This window comes from Pseudopipra pipra, chromosome 13 (genome assembly GCF_036250125.1).
Source record: "Pseudopipra pipra isolate bDixPip1 chromosome 13, bDixPip1.hap1, whole genome shotgun sequence".
Lineage (NCBI taxonomy): Eukaryota > Metazoa > Chordata > Aves > Passeriformes > Pipridae > Pseudopipra > Pseudopipra pipra.
In genome coordinates this window covers 20,494,896-20,508,287 of record NC_087561.1, presented here as the reverse complement: position 1 = coordinate 20,508,287, position 13,392 = coordinate 20,494,896, and the positions used below count along the sequence as shown (strand labels likewise).

General features: G+C 58.5%; 3 long non-coding RNA genes across 3 annotated transcripts; 2 read left to right on the top strand and 1 right to left on the bottom strand.

Annotated features, from left to right (window-relative positions):
* Positions 1 to 730: 730 nt before the first annotated feature.
* Positions 731 to 7,515, bottom strand: LOC135421687 (uncharacterized). The gene is made up of 4 exons (XR_010434168.1): positions 7,100 to 7,515; positions 6,568 to 6,985; positions 2,793 to 2,948; positions 731 to 2,234 (listed from the first exon to the last, which is right to left on the bottom strand). It is a non-coding gene; the product is annotated as an uncharacterized LOC135421687 (long non-coding RNA).
* Positions 2,853 to 6,555, top strand: LOC135421688 (uncharacterized). Its single transcript, XR_010434169.1, has 3 exons — positions 2,853 to 2,920; positions 3,053 to 3,202; positions 5,774 to 6,555. It is a non-coding gene; the product is annotated as an uncharacterized LOC135421688 (long non-coding RNA).
* A 2,671-nt stretch (positions 7,516 to 10,186) lies between the features above and the next one.
* LOC135421216 (uncharacterized) lies at positions 10,187 to 10,848 on the top strand. Its single transcript, XR_010433914.1, has 2 exons — positions 10,187 to 10,602; positions 10,717 to 10,848. It is a non-coding gene; the product is annotated as an uncharacterized LOC135421216 (long non-coding RNA).
* Positions 10,849 to 13,392: the final 2,544 nt, after the last annotated feature.

The following is a 13,392-nucleotide window of genomic DNA, read 5'->3' as shown; positions in this document are numbered from 1 at the left end:
AAAGTCCAATGGCAGAGGATTGACTAACTCCCAAGGGGGGTTTGGAATGAAGAAGGTTCTGTTCCAATGGAGCAAGGAATGCAGTGAGGAAGATGAGCCTCCTTTTAGTGCCTGAAGTAGAGAGGAATAAAGATGCTGGAAAAGGCCACGTTTCCTTTGTTGTCCCCCCTGGATTTTTCATGGCTCAAACTCTTTAGTGAGCAATTGAAGAGAAGGGTGAAGGGCAGGAGCCTTTGACTTGCCCAGTGCCCTTAATTGCCTTGTTCTCCTCTCTTCCAGGCCAGGCCAAAGCCCTGCTCCAGCCCAGCTCTGCCCAGTGCCCTGGGCTGGGAGCAGCCAAAGGCAAGAGGCTGCAGCCCCGCCGGCCGGGCTGGGGGCTCCTGGTGCTGCCCGTGGGGTGGGGTAAGTCAGAGGGACACGTTTCTCTCCTCCTGCTGTTGGCATTTGCTCCCTGGGCACTGGGTGTGTAAGGAAGGACGGAGTAGCAGGGAAGGGGAGTATTTCCAAACTGTCTGAATGTTGTCCCCAGGTTTGGGATGGAGCAGCCATGGGGTGGTTGGGTTTGGCCTGGGCCGGTCGGGATCAGCCATAAAGGACCCACCAGACCCCTGAACCCTCACTGGACATGTCCAGCCCCTCAAGTCATTAATTTTCAACAGAGGACAAGCAAGTGTTGGTACTTGCTTCTGATCTGTGGAGAATTTCCTTTGGAATGATCAACCAGGGAATGTATCACTGCAAAGCATCTTTTTGGGTCTTTTGTTTGTTTATTTGTTTGTTTGTAATTTCCTCTCTGGCTTCAATGAGTTTGGTGTGCTCCTGTTAAGGAAGCAGCATGTTTTTATCTTGAAATTTGGGGTGGTTTGGTTTGTTTAGGCTTTTTCCCCCACTGACTCGGGCCTTCCGTGCATAGTCCGTGTTGTCCTACAGGACTGCTTTGGTTCTGGGTCAGAGAGAGAGAAGGGAAGAGGCTTTTCCTCATCTGGAATGTTTCCAAGCAGAAGTGGGACATTGTCCTGCCCCTCCCCAAAGCACTGCAGGCACCTGGGAGTAGCTCGGGGCTGGCCCAGTTCTCTGAGACAGAACCACGGGGGAGAGGTTTAAGTATTAATCACATCTCTGGTGTCCCTTGGTTGCAAAGATTGGGTCCTACAGTCCCAGAGTGTTAAGGAAAACAAGGAACTCCTGTTCTTCATGGCAAACCTTCTGTTATTGCTTGTGCAGTCTATGGGTTCTGTTGTCTGAGTTCCTGTCCAGGATCGTTCTAAGAGAACCTGTTAGAAATGTAGAGGTAGGATTAGAATTTGGGTCTGTTGCCTACCCAACTGCCTCCAAGTCCTGATGGACTGGAGTGATGAGTGCTCTCAACCCAGGGTATTTCTTAATATTGTGGCTTTCCCTCAGCTGTGGGTGAGGAATTGTGCAAGCAAGGCCTGTGTGCCCGTGGGTGTCTCCCGTGGGTGTCCGTGTGGCAGGGCTGGGACAAGGACTCGTGCAGGGACCGAGCTGGCACTGGAGCTGCTGCCATCCTGAGCCACTGCCAAGGGCTGGGGAGAGACCCTCTGGGAGGCTGTTGCCAGCATTCCATTGGGAGCTGGATCTCCCTCCAGCTGCAGCAGCCAGGGGAGGGTTCTTCCTTGTGCAGCCCAGTGGCTTCTGCTCAGGCTGGCCCAGAGTGGGGCTGGGGCAGGTTCTCCAGGGAACTGGAGCCAGCCCTGAACGGGGCTCTGGAGAGCAGGAGCTGCAGGGACTGAGGTTTGCAAAGCTGGGCTGAAGTTTGTCAAAGCAGCAGAACATTCTCATTCCTGTGGGTTTGTGGAGTCCGTGTTGGTGCCCAGGAGAACTGGGTCAGACTGGGCTTTGTGGTCCCAGAGCTGTCCCCCTAAATGTGGCAGGCTGTGTGTGCTGGCAATGAAGTGCTGTCCCAGAGGCTGATGGTTTCTGTCTCCAGGTGTGCCCAGGACGCTGCTAATGCCCAGGGATCTGCTCTGGGTCCAGGCTGTCCGTGCTGGAGGGCCCTGGTGGCTGCAGTCCCTGAGCCCGCAGAGGCAGAGAGAGCCCCGGCCCGAGTGGCCTTTGGCCCCTTGTCCTGAATTTGGGGGGAGCCTGGGAGCGTGTGGAGGGTGAGAATGAGGGCTGTGCTTCCAATGCATCATCCCTGGGAAGATCCTGTTGTTCCAGAGCGCTGGGGACAGTTTGGGCTTGGCAGCTTCAGAGCTGGGTTGGAGCAGTCCCTGAAAAGAATCAGGAGAGTGGAGTTTTGTCCCAGTGGTGCTTTCACGCCCCCCTTGACAGTCTGGGCTTTGTGTTTGAGGTTGTCCTGTATTTGCTCTGCAGATAATGGGCCCTTCCCAATTCAGCCCAGCAGATCCCGAGGGCTCTGACAGGAATATTTGTTCTTTCCTTGCCTTTGGGATAACTTCATCTCCAAACTGCCATGAGCAATTCCTTAATTTCTTCTGGAGAAAACCAAGTGTCAGAGGCAGTTTGCCAAGGAGCCCAGAAGTGTCTTTGGAGCAGAGAGTGCTGCCAGCTCCGTGTGCCTGTGCCCAGCCTGGCACTGCCCACAGGGACACACGGGGCACTGACCATTAGAGGGAACAAAACCACTGCCTGCCAGAGGGTTTGTCCTGGGCCAGTCAGGCCTGGGGCAGGAATTGGACTGGGCAACTCCATCAGCTGCTCTTCCCCCACAAAGCACCATCTCCTGGGCATTAATGACGTGCCCTGTGCCCACCGCTTACTGTTCACCCAGCTGAAACCAGAGCAAGGCTTGCTTTGCTTTGAACAACTTAAAATAATTTTAAAACAAAATAAATCACTTTTTTCTTCTTTTTTTTTTTTTCTTTTAGATGCTGGAATTGCCTCTCTGGGTGTGTGCTGAGCTCTGGCTGCAGGGGACTGTCAGGCCTTGGTGGCTGTGAGTTCCTGTTCTTCTCCCTGGGAAACTGGAAAGAGTTCTTCATTAGATTGCAGAAATGTTTTCTGAAGCCTGTCCCCTTCTTTGTGCCTTTTGCTGACAGATGTTCTCTTTCTGCCTTTGCATGTACAGCTGTTCCCTGATGTCCATTCACTGGCCTGAATTCCTTGCAGCTCCCAGCTGGGGAAACCTGGGATAACATGGCAGGGACAGAGGTGACATTTGTAGCTGCAGACTTGGGATAATTTCGAGGGGACCCAGCAACTGTTTCTGAAGGAAAAGGTGAGGTGCTGCAGAGGGGAGGGAGGTGGCATTTTGGAGGGGTCCCACTGAGGGGGGAGCGGAGAGCCTGGGGCTGGAGTGTGAGTTATTAAACAGGGAAGAAGGGAAGGATGCTTGGGAGGGAAACACTCAGGGAATGTGTAGGGATGGAATGGAAATTTGGGGCGTCAGGAAGAGAAAATGGGTGATGTAGAGGAAGGGAAATGTTGGGTGTAAGAGTTGATCTCATCTGTAGAGAACAGAAGGACCATTTAGAGATAAAGTGAGGCAGTCAGTGGTGGGCAGGTAGGGAAAATTTGTGTTTGTAAAATTTCAGGTCACCTGTAGCAGAGAGGATGTACCTCCTGATGGACACTGAGGCAGTCAGCAGTGGGCAGGACGGGGGGAAACCTTTGGGGGTAAAACTTGAGGTAACGTCCAGGGCAGAGACTGAGTATTTTGAAGGATAAATGAGGTACTCAGTGGTGGACAGTTGGGAAGTGTTTTAGGGTAAACTGGGGTAGCCCACAGGGTAGAGAATGAACATGTATTTGTACAGAACAGGTGATTACATGTGGGTAGGTAAGGAGAATTTTGGGAGTAAAATCTGTAGCAGAGAGAATGAATACCTTGGGTTAAAGTGAGGCAGTCAGTGTTTGGCAGGTAGGGAAAAATTCTGTTTGTAAAATTTGAGGTCATGTGGAGCAGAGAATGTACATCCTGAGGTAAACTGGGGTAATCAGTTGTGGACTCGTAGGGAAAATTGGGGGGGCAATATCTGAGGTAATCTGCATGGTAGAGAATGAATATTGAGAGGTGAACATGATGTACTCCGTGGAGGACTTGTAGGGAAAGTTGTGGGGGTCAAATCTGTGGCAATGTGCAGCAGAGAGAAGGAACATTTTGGAACAAAGTGAGGCAGTCAGTAGGGGAGAGGCAGAGGAATTTCTGAGGGTGAAACTTGAGCAAATCTGCAGGGCAGAGAATGAATATTTGGAGGTCCAACAGAGGTAATCAGGAGTGTGCAGGTAGGGAAGACTCTGGGGGTTAAAAAGAAGGTAATCTCTAGGGGAGAGAATGACTCTTTTGTGTTCAAGAAGAGGTAACCAGGAGTGGGCTGGAAGGGGAAAGTTTGGGGGTTAAAAAGGAGGTTGATTCTCTCCAGGGCAGGGAATGAACACACTGAGGTAACCTGAGGTGATGAGTGGTGAGAGACACAGAAAACTGTGGGTGTTAAAGTTCAGGTGATCTGCTGGGAAGAGAAGGAATGTGTTGAGGTAAACTGAGGGTCCCTGCAGTGGCCCAGTAGGGAAATGTTGGGCTGAGCCCTGAGTTGCTCCTGTGTGGGGCGGCTGCAGTGAGGCCGAGCCCTGGCCCTGGTTTGCCAGCCATGGGCAGGGGGCTCTGTGCCAGCCGGGGGAGCAGCGGGGCCCCCGTGGCAGAGAGGGCAGGGGGGCTGTGGAGCTGCCCCGGGGGGAGCGGGGGAGCCTTTCCTGGGCCGCCTCCAGCCCCCCTCGATCCCCGGGGCTGCGCTGCCCCCCGAGGCTGTTTGGGGCAGAGAGTGCTGCCAGCTGCGTGTGCCTGTGCCCAGCCTGGCACTGTCCACAGGGACACAGTAGGCACAGATCATTGGCCCAAGTTGTGTTTGCACCAGCTGGGGCCAGAGGTGCCGGGCAATCCATAGCAAACCCTGCTCAGCCTCCAAATCCCAGGGGAAGTTCTCCAAGCTGCTCATTGTGGGACTAAAGATACATTGAAATGGAACCGAGACACTACTAAGTTTCCCAGGAATCCCAGTATTGCTGTCCTAGAACTTTTAACAGCTTTTTAAGCTTTTTATGACAAGAATGGCTTTCTTCCTTTGGATGAGTCCCTCGGTAGGATTTGGGGTTTCTTTGGATTCTGAATCCCTCCCAGGGCCCCTGACACTGGTCAGGAGCGGGCAGGACAAACAGAGTCAGAGCTCCAGGCAGGCACAGGGGCTTTCCCCCAGAGTGGATCCAACTGCTGCCCCCCAGCCTGGACAGGTGGGATCTGCTTTGGCTCCCGGCTCCTGCCAGAGACAGAATGTGTTCCGTTGATTGGAATGAGGATCCCGTAACTTCATTTGCTGGAGGGTCCCTGGGCAGCTGATCCACTCTGCCCCGTGTCCTGCTCTCAGTTCCTGCCCAGCCAGAGCCACCTGTGCCAAGGGCACGAGCACTTACAGCCTGGCTAGGGAATGGGGGACTGGTTTGTGCACAATTCACCTAGAAAGTCAAACGAGGGGATTGTTGGAGTATCTGGCTCCTTAGGGAACCTGCTGGGAGTAGAGAAGCACAACCCCAAATCTCCAGCTGTGGGGGGAGTTGTGGAACGTAAACCAGCACAAACCCAAACTCCCCCAAAATGAACCGTGGGAGAGCAGGACCAAATAAGGGTCAGTGTCCCTGTGGAAAGGCAAAAGGAATTGGTTGGGACTTGGATTGTCCCCTTGGGAGATGCTGGTTGCCGGGATGCAGAGAATGCCCTCCCTCAGGCTGCCAAGATCTCTCAGTGCAGGGGCTTTGGCCAACAGGGCAGCACAAAGATTGTTCTCTTTGTGGGGCCCAGGTTCGGGTTCCGGTCTCAGCTTTGCAGGTTTGGATGAATTCTCCCTACAGCCCGCAATTCCATGCCGAATTCCTGCTGGAACAGCCTCCCAGTGCCTCCTGGAGCCCGGATCTTCCCTTGCAGAGCTGCCGCTTTAGCGTCAGGTTTGCCAGGAAGCAGCCACGGTTCCAGGTTTGCTCAGCGGGATCGGGACAAGGACAGGTTGATTTTCCACCGACTTTGCTGTTTCTAACCCTCCTCCCCCGGCCCCGCTGGTGTCCCTGGGGGGACTTGAGCGAGTTCCCTGGAATTCGGCCGGTTTTCCGCCCCGGGCCGGGCTCCAGGGGATGTGTTGGCCCAGGAGAAGGCGGGGGCCGGACGCGCTCCCGGCCCGGGGCGAGGCAGCCCCTGAGCACGGGCGAGGACGTCTGTCCGGGCGGGAAGCCGCTGTCCCTTCGGAGCCTCGGGAGTGGCCCCGGGGAGTTCTTTTCCCCGAGGAAAGGGATGCACATCCGGCTGAGGAGCCGCGGGCAGCCCTTTCCCCGTGCCCACCCCACGGGGGCTGTAGGGCACAGCTCCAGGGCACAGCTCCCCCATCCCCTGGCAATAGGAAGCCCAAGCAGGGCTGGGTCGCTGTCTGTCTGTCGCTCCGGCCTCCTCCCGGCCCGCGTTCCCTGCCCAGCTGGGACTGCCCAGGGAGCCCCGAGAACGTTCCTGGCGGGAAGCAGGAGCCGCCGAGGGCTCCGTCCAACTCCGGGCCCGAAAAGCAGCCCCGACCTGAGCCCCCCCCGGCATTTTGGGTTCCGAAGGCTCACCTGGAGGAGACGCCCCCCCCGCAGGCGGGACCAGGCGGCGACACTCGACCGACGCCTTTGCCTCGGAGCGAGGGATTCCTCCGGACTCGTTTGGCTCCTTTATCCCTGCAAATGAGCTCGGTTGTCGCACGAGCACCTTTGCAGCCGTTGGGTGAAGCCCGGACACGGCCGGAAAACCTCCCTGAGCAGGGCAGTGATGAATTGGTGCCCGTCCCCAGCCGGGCACAGCCCAGTCAACCGCGCTCCCTCCGGCCCGTGCCTGCGAAGGGCTCCTGCAGCGACTGAATAAAAGCGCATTTCCTGACTGTATTTCTCTGCGGTCTTGCCCCTCTTTTGACTCGCGCAGCACCGTCCGGTTGGAGCATTTCTTGGTTTCCTCCCCTGTAGCCGTTTCCCTCCCAGGCAGGGCCTTCCCCGTCTGCAAATAAAGAGGAAATGTTTCAACGGGATTTTGAAAAAGCAGAGGGTTTGCCCCGGGAGGGTGCGAGTTGCCGAGGAAGCGGGGGAGAGGAAGGAGAGCCTCAGGTCTCACCTGGCAGGTGTCAGCTGAGCTGCACCTTATGGATGGCGGGGCAAAGAACTGCTGTGGGTAATTGCCGAAGTTCCGCAGGCAGAGCTGGGAGCAGCCTGTGCCCGAGCCGCGGCACGGTCAGTGCCAGCTCCTGGGGCCGCCTGAGGACAGACAAAGGGACACGGGGACAGACGGGCAGCTCTGCTCGGGGGCCCGGAGCGTGGGAGGAACGAGGGAACGGCTGCCCCCGTTCTTCCCTGCCCCGGCAGGGCCCCGGCTCCCCGCGGCCGGAGCGGGCCCGTGGCCGGAGCCCCGGCGGGCCCCAGAGCCCTCGTTCCCGGGGGGCCCTGCGGGCGGGAACCTCCCGGGGCCGCGGCGAAGGGGGAGGCGGGCGATGTTCTCCCCGGGAGCGGGTGCGGTGGCCTCGGGGGTGCCCGAGCGGGGGTAGCGGGCGGCACCCCCCCTCGGGGGTCCGGGGATCGGCCCGGCGTGTCCCCGCCCCCCGGCCTGACCCTGATCCTTGTCCCGGTCCTCCTGCCGAGCTCCATGGCCACCCTCGGTCCTCCGACGCGCCGATCGCTCCCGCAGCATCCCGGTACGAGCTTCTTCCACAAGCTCGGGACGAGCGCGGCTCTGCCGGCTTTGAACGGCGCGGCCAGGGCGGGGCCGGGCCGGGGCGGGGCCGGGGCGGGGCCGGGGCGGAGCGGGGCCGGGGCGGGGCCGGGGCGGAGCGGGGCCCGCACAGGTGTGCGAGGCGGGGCCCGTCCAGGTGCGCGGGGCGGGGACGGGCAGGGGGCGGGTCGGGGCGGGGGTATTTAAGCGCCGGAACTCGCCCCCACTGCCATTTGCTCGGGCAGTGCGCGGGGAGGCAGCAGCGCCGCGGGAGCCTCTCGCCGCCGCGGCTCTTTTTCTTTGCTTTTGTTTTTACCTTTCTTTTACTCTTCCCCCTTTTTTTCGTTCCCTCCCTTCCTCCCCACCCTCCACCCGCTCCCCGCACGTATAAAGAGGATATCTTTTCATATTTAACATAAAAATACGTGCAATCATATCGGGGCAAAGGGGGTATAAATTATTAATAAAATCCTCATAAGTAAAATTAAAACCCCCAGTAATTGTAATTTAATAAAAACATATCCTTTAATAATGAATAATATAATAAATGTTGACAGATTGTATTATATAAAAGAGATTAATTATTCATTTATTAATAATTAATGAAATTTTACTTGTACATAAATTATGAAATTAAGATATCAAGTAATAAGTAAAAATGAATATTCACACTACGATAATTAATAATCTTATACCCATATGTATATGTCGTATTACATAGACATAATATATCAGATGTATATACACTTTATAGATATAAAATATAAACATAGATTATATAGAATCTTTAAGAATCTAATCCCCCCCTTCCCCCCGCTTCCCGCCCCTTCTCCCCCCCGTCCCCCCCTTCCTCCCCGACCCCTCCCTTCGCCCCCCTACCCCCCCATTCCCCCCTCGCCCCATCCCCCCCGGGCAGGGGGTCCCGGGATGGGAGGAATCGCAGGGCGGATCTCCCCGCTCTGACCCCTCCCACCGCGGGACCCCACTCCCCCGGCGGGGGGGCCCCCGACCGCCTCCCGGGACGGGGAGTCCCGAGGTGGGAGGGGCCAGGGGGGGGGGAAACTCCTCCCCTCCCACCCCGGGACCCCCTTCCCCGGGACCGCGACCGGAGGACCGAGGTTGGTTTGGGGCTGGGATGGGGCTCGGCATCCGGACGGGAACCAGGATCGGTGCCGGGCTCATCCCAGTCCGGCCTCGCCGCCTGTGCCCCGGCAACGCGGGCGAGAAGAGCCGCTCCGGGCCGGGCGCTGGGGCCGATCGCGGCGGGGCCGCTCGGGCCGGGGCTCTGCCGGGGCCCGGTCGGGGGAGAACGGCGGCGCTTTCCTCGTGCAGACGCGGAGCCGGGGCTGGGACCGGCCGGGGGGCGGGGAGATCCGCCCTGCGATTCCTCCCATCCCGGGACCCCCTGCCCGGGGGGGATGGGGCGAGGGGGGAATGGGGGGGTAGGGGGGCGAAGGGAGGGGTCGGGGAGGAAGGGGGGGACGGGGGGGAGAAGGGGCGGGAAGCGGGGGGAAGGGGGGGATTAGATTCTTAAAGATTCTATATAATCTATGTTTATATTTTATATCTATAAAGTGTATATACATCTGATATATTATGTCTATGTAATACGACATATACATATGGGTATAAGATTATTAATTATCGTAGTGTGAATATTCATTTTTACTTATTACTTGATATCTTAATTTCATAATTTATGTACAAGTAAAATTTCATTAATTATTAATAAATGAATAATTAATCTCTTTTATATAATACAATCTGTCAACATTTATTATATTATTCATTATTAAAGGATATGTTTTTATTAAATTACAATTACTGGGGGTTTTAATTTTACTTATGAGGATTTTATTAATAATTTATACCCCCTTTGCCCCGATATGATTGCACGTATTTTTATGTTAAATATGAAAAGATATCCTCTTTATACGTGCGGGGAGCGGGTGGAGGGTGGGGAGGAAGGGAGGGAACGAAAAAAAGGGGGAAGAGTAAAAGAAAGGTAAAAACAAAAGCAAAGAAAAAGAGCCGCGGCGGCGAGAGGCTCCCGCGGCGCTGCTGCCTCCCCGCGCACTGCCCGAGCAAATGGCAGTGGGGGCGAGTTCCGGCGCTTAAATACCCCCGCCCCGACCCGCCCCCTGCCCGTCCCCGCCCCGCGCACCTGGACGGGCCCCGCCTCGCACACCTGTGCGGGCCCCGCTCCGCCCCGGCCCCGCCCCGGCCCCGCTCCGCCCCGGCCCCGCCCCGGCCCCGCCCCGGCCCGGCCCCGCCCTGGCCGCGCCGTTCAAAGCCGGCAGAGCCGCGCTCGTCCCGAGCTTGTGGAAGAAGCTCGTACCGGGATGCTGCGGGAGCGATCGGCGCGTCGGAGGACCGAGGGTGGCCATGGAGCTCGGCAGGAGGACCGGGACAAGGATCAGGGTCAGGCCGGGGGGCGGGGACACGCCGGGCCGATCCCCGGACCCCCGAGGGGGGGTGCCGCCCGCTACCCCCGCTCGGGCACCCCCGAGGCCACCGCACCCGCTCCCGGGGAGAACATCGCCCGCCTCCCCCTTCGCCGCGGCCCCGGGAGGTTCCCGCCCGCAGGGCCCCCCGGGAACGAGGGCTCTGGGGCCCGCCGGGGCTCCGGCCACGGGCCCGCTCCGGCCGCGGGGAGCCGGGGCCCTGCCGGGGCAGGGAAGAACGGGGGCAGCCGTTCCCTCGTTCCTCCCACGCTCCGGGCCCCCGAGCAGAGCTGCCCGTCTGTCCCCGTGTCCCTTTGTCTGTCCTCAGGCGGCCCCAGGAGCTGGCACTGACCGTGCCGCGGCTCGGGCACAGGCTGCTCCCAGCTCTGCCTGCGGAACTTCGGCAATTACCCACAGCAGTTCTTTGCCCCGCCATCCATAAGGTGCAGCTCAGCTGACACCTGCCAGGTGAGACCTGAGGCTCTCCTTCCTCTCCCCCGCTTCCTCGGCAACTCGCACCCTCCCGGGGCAAACCCTCTGCTTTTTCAAAATCCCGTTGAAACATTTCCTCTTTATTTGCAGACGGGGAAGGCCCTGCCTGGGAGGGAAACGGCTACAGGGGAGGAAACCAAGAAATGCTCCAACCGGACGGTGCTGCGCGAGTCAAAAGAGGGGCAAGACCGCAGAGAAATACAGTCAGGAAATGCGCTTTTATTCAGTCGCTGCAGGAGCCCTTCGCAGGCACGGGCCGGAGGGAGCGCGTTGACTGGGCTGTGCCCGGCTGGGGACGGGCACCAATTCATCACTGCCCTGCTCAGGGAGGTTTTCCGGCCGTGTCCGGGCTTCACCCAACGGCTGCAAAGGTGCTCGTGCGACAACCGAGCTCATTTGCAGGGATAAAGGAGCCAAACGAGTCCGGAGGAATCCCTCGCTCCGAGGGCAAAGGCGTCGGTCGAGTGTCGCCGCCTGGTCCCGCCTGCGGGGGGGGCGTCTCCTCCAGGTGAGCCTTCGGAACCCAAAATGCCGGGGGGGCTCAGGTCGGGGCTGCTTTTCGGGCCCGGAGTTGGACGGAAGCCCTCGGCGGCTCCTGCTTCCGCCAGGAACGTTCTCGGGGCTCCCTGGGCAGTCCCAGCTGGGCAGGGAACGCGGGCCGGGAGGAGGCCGGAGCGACAGACAGACAGCGACCCAGCCCTGCTTGGGCTTCCTATTGCCAGGGGATGGGGGAGCTGTGCCCTGGAGCTGTGCCCTACAGCCCCCGTGGGGTGGGCACGGGGAAAGGGCTGGCCCGCGGCTCCTCAGGCCGGATTGTGCATCCCTTTCCTCGGGGAAAAGAACTCCCCGGGGCCACTCCCGAGGCTCCGAAGGGACAGCGGCTTCCCGCCCGGACAGACGTCCTCGCCCGTGCTCAGGGGCTGCCTCGCCCCGGGCCGGGAGCGCGTCCGGCCCCCGCCTTCTCCTGGGCCAACACATCCCCTGGAGCCCGGCCCGGGGCGGAGAAACCGGCCGAATTCCAGGGAACTCGCTCAAGTCCCCCCAGGGACACCAGCGGGGCCGGGGGAGGAGGGTTAGAAACAGCAAAGTCGGTGGAAAATCAACCTGTCCTTGTCCCGATCCCGCTGAGCAAACCTGGAACCGTGGCTGCTTCCTGGCAAACCTGACGCCTAAAGCGGCAGCTCTGCAAGGGAAGATCCGGGCTCCAGGAGGCACTGGGAGGCTGTTCCAGCAGGAATTCGGCTGGAATTGCGGGCTGTAGGGAGAATTCATCCAAACCTGCAAAGCTGAGACCGGAACCCGAACCTCGGGCCCCACAAAGAGAACAATCTTTGTGCTGCCCCTGTTGGCCAAAGCCCCTGCACTGAGAGATCTTGGCAGCCTGAGGGAGGGCATTTCTCTGCATCCCGGCAACCAGCATCTCCCAAGGGACAATCCAAGTCCCAACCAATCCTTTTGCCTTTCCACAGGGACACTGACCCTTATTTGGTCCTGCTCTCCACGGTCATTTTGGGGGAGTTTGGGTTTGTGCTGGTTTACGTTCCACAACTCCCCCCACAGCTGGAGATTTGGGGGTTGTGCTTCTCTACTCCCAGCAGGTTCCCTAAGGAGCCAGAACTCCAACAATCCCCTCGTTGACTTTCTAGGTGAATTGTGCACAAACCAGTCCCCCATTCCCTAGCCAGGCTGTAAGTGCTCGTGCCCTTGGCACAGGTGGCTCTGGCTGGCAGGGAACTGAGAGCAGGACACGGGGCAGAGTGGATCAGCTGCCCAGGGACCCTCCAGCAAATGAAGTTACGGGATCCTCATTCCAATCAACGGAACACTTTCTGTCTCTGGCAGGAGCCCGGGAGCCAAAGCAGATCCCCACCTGTCCAGGCTGGGGGGCAGCAGTTGGATCCACTCTGGGGGAAAGCCCCTGTGCCTGCCTGGAGCTCTGACTCTGTTTGTCCTGCCGCTCCTGACCAGTGTCAGGGGCCCTGGGAGGGATTCAGAATCCAAAGAAACCCCAAATCCTACGAGGGACTCATCCAAAGGAAGAAAGCCATTCTTGTCATAAAAAGCTTAAAAAGCTGTTAAAAGTTCTAGGACAGCAATACTGGGATTCCTGGGAAACTTAGTAGTGTCTCGGTTCCATTTCAATGTATCTTTTGTCCCACAATGAGCAGCTTGGAGAACTTCCCCTGGGATTTGGAGGCTGAGCAGGGTTTGCTATGGATTGCCCGGCACCTCTGGCCCAGCTGGTGCAAACACAACTTGGGCCAATGATCTGTGCCTACTGTGTCCCTGTGGGACAGTGCCAGGCTGGGCACAGGCACACGCAGCTGGCAGCACTCTCTGCCCCAAACAGCTCGGGGGGCAGCGCAGCCCCCGGGGATCGAGGGGGGCTGGAGGAGGCCCAGGAAAGGCCCCCCCGCTCCCCCCCGGGGGCAGCTCCACAGCCCCCCTGCCCTCTCTGCCACGGGGGCCCCGCTGCTCCCCGGCTGGCACAGAGCCCCCTGCCCATGGCTGGCAAACCAGGGCCAGGGCTCGGCCTCACTGCAGCCGCCCCACACAGGAGCAACTCAGGGCTCAGCCCAACATTTCCCTACTGGGCCACTGCAGGGACCCTCAGTTTACCTCAACACATTCCTTCTCTTCCAGCAGATCACCTGAACTTTAACACCCACAGTTTTCTGTGTCTCTCACCACTCATCACCTCAGGTTACCTCAGTGTGTTCATTCCCTGCCCTGGAGAGAATCAACCTCCTTTTTAACCCCCAAACA